This window comes from Hyalella azteca, unplaced genomic scaffold (genome assembly GCF_000764305.2).
Source record: "Hyalella azteca isolate HAZT.00-mixed unplaced genomic scaffold, Hazt_2.0.2 contig1411, whole genome shotgun sequence".
NCBI lineage: Eukaryota > Metazoa > Arthropoda > Malacostraca > Amphipoda > Hyalellidae > Hyalella > Hyalella azteca.
Window position 1 is genome coordinate 1 of NW_025931729.1, and position 2428 is coordinate 2428.

Below are 2428 nucleotides of genomic sequence, written 5' to 3' on the forward strand. Positions count from 1 at the left end.
TATTGACTGCTCACCATTAAGTTCATCATTTGACTGTTCACCATTTATACTCATTATTTGACTGTTCACCAATAAGCTCATTATTTGACTGCTCAAGATTTATACTCATCATAATCATTCCATTATTTGATACACGTAGCTCAAACGGGCACCAGTTTCTTTGTTTAACAACTGTTAGATAAGACTTATTAACTTGAATTTGCGTTGTTGCACAAGATTCTTTCATTGCGTAATAATTATGACCTATCACTATGTACATCTAACGCATCACTAGCAGCATGTTTTTTTAGTAATCATGCACAAATATTAGTTATCAAATAGATTTTGCCATATTTTCGGGATCTTATTACATCCTCCATCTAAATCCATTCTCTATTAGTTCATTTTGCTTATTGCCCTGTTTGTTTTAGTTCATTCCTATTACTACTCAACAAGTAGGAATTGCCTATTATCTGTTTAATTAATACTTATCAGTAATAAAAGATCGTCATCTTCATACTGAATATTCCTCATTACCATTTATTTTAGGTGTATAGGGCGCGATCCTGTCATATATGACCTGTTCTATATCGCTACTATCGCCTCTACATTTTATCGATAAAATCGATCTGTTATTGTTTATTGTATAAGTGTAACGTAATTTCTTCTACGTACATTAACTAATGAATATTTTACTCACTATTGTCAATTACTTACTTTTATATTATCAACAGCAACTCATCGGGGCTGCAGCGTCAACCGGCAGGCATGAGGCTAAACAAGCGGACTGCCTACATTTTTATTCGTGTCGGTAATGAATACATCGCACCATGGATTCACACCAGAATAAAGTGGTATACTTCGCAAAATATTTCAAATTTAGAAACAGATTGGATTGATTACTAACATAAAAAAATTATAAGGCTGGTTATGACACTGAATTCACGTAGGTTGTCGTCAGCACTCTTTGCCTCACATGGAAAATCTATCAGTGCACTTATTTCAGCTGTATGTCTGTATTAAGTACAATAAAAATCAAAATACAATTGATATTCACTAGGAATAAAATTTTAATTCACCAGCATTCCCATTCGTACCGACAATTTTTGATAAAATTTACAGAATAATTTATAGCTCATCTGCTAATGCAGAAAGTTGTTTTGTTAGAACCATGAGATTTTCTTGTACCATTACCGCAATTATACAAAATCTTGTTGAAAATAAAAATTGAATTATGACTGTATGAATCGCTACAAAGTATTAGAAATGAAGTAACGTCGAGAAAAGCAGTAAATCTCAAAATCGTTATCACTTTATGAGTATTTCCGAAAATTTACAGCAGGAATTATATAGATAAAGTTTACCTGCATGTTTTTTTATGATTCGATTGTCCTTCTCTATTGCACCAGAGTTTATCAAACAATTGCCGGATTTTCATGAGTGTTCCTAAAATTTATAACAATTTTCAAAAGTTGCTCTAATTGTCGCTTAAGCTACTTTCTGAAATTAAAAAATATACTTTCCGGGCGGACAGTTAGGAATTTAATCTCGCATAATTCCTCACAGCTAGGTTCAACTAAGTAAAAATCTAAAAGCTCCTATCTGTTTACCTTGATGTGCTCAGAACAGAATGGGAGCTTTTCAATATCATTATTATTTTCTCTTAATGTCATGAACATGATCGTGTCTATTATTTTGATGAACTTTAATTATCAGATTTGAATCTTCTATCAATTATTCTCTCTTCTCATCTTATGAGCCTTATAAGCAGTAATGGTAAACAACTTGATTATTATTATTATTATTATTATTATTAACAACTCTATTATTCTAATAAACAGTTTGTTATTGCATGAACTGGAGAAAAATTAAAGTTTTACCCGTGAGCTCATGATGTTATTTTTTCAGAGCACGACGGAGAAGCAGCTTTGCTATTGCTGAGCGGCAGACATTGAAGTTGTAAGACGGTGAATGCTAGCTGCGCGGCATGAGTCCCTTAAGAGGCCCGTTCAGCCGGCTCAGCCGCGTTAGTCGCTAATGTAATTTTATAACTATTACTAGGTCCAATAACTCCCCTCATAAATAAGATATAAGTCTGAAATTTGGAATGCTATCCTGGCTAATTATTTTTAATACGTAGACATTAAGATAAATTATGTAAACTTTTTATTTCAACTGTTATCAGGGAGGATGAAATCTTGCACCCCGATATTCGTAAAGCGTGTGATTTTTCTAGCAATTTCTCGATATACGTCGGTTTAACTATTTATTCTTCATTGATCGCTACCTCAAACATTTCTGAATTATTATTCTAGTATTAGATATAAGCACTTGAAGCCCAAGGGTAGGTGAAACTTCCGTAGATTAAAGCACGACCAGACCTTTGGTTGTCATACTCTTCTGCAAGCGCAGGTAATAAATCTTCACTTCAGGGTAAACATGCACTCTT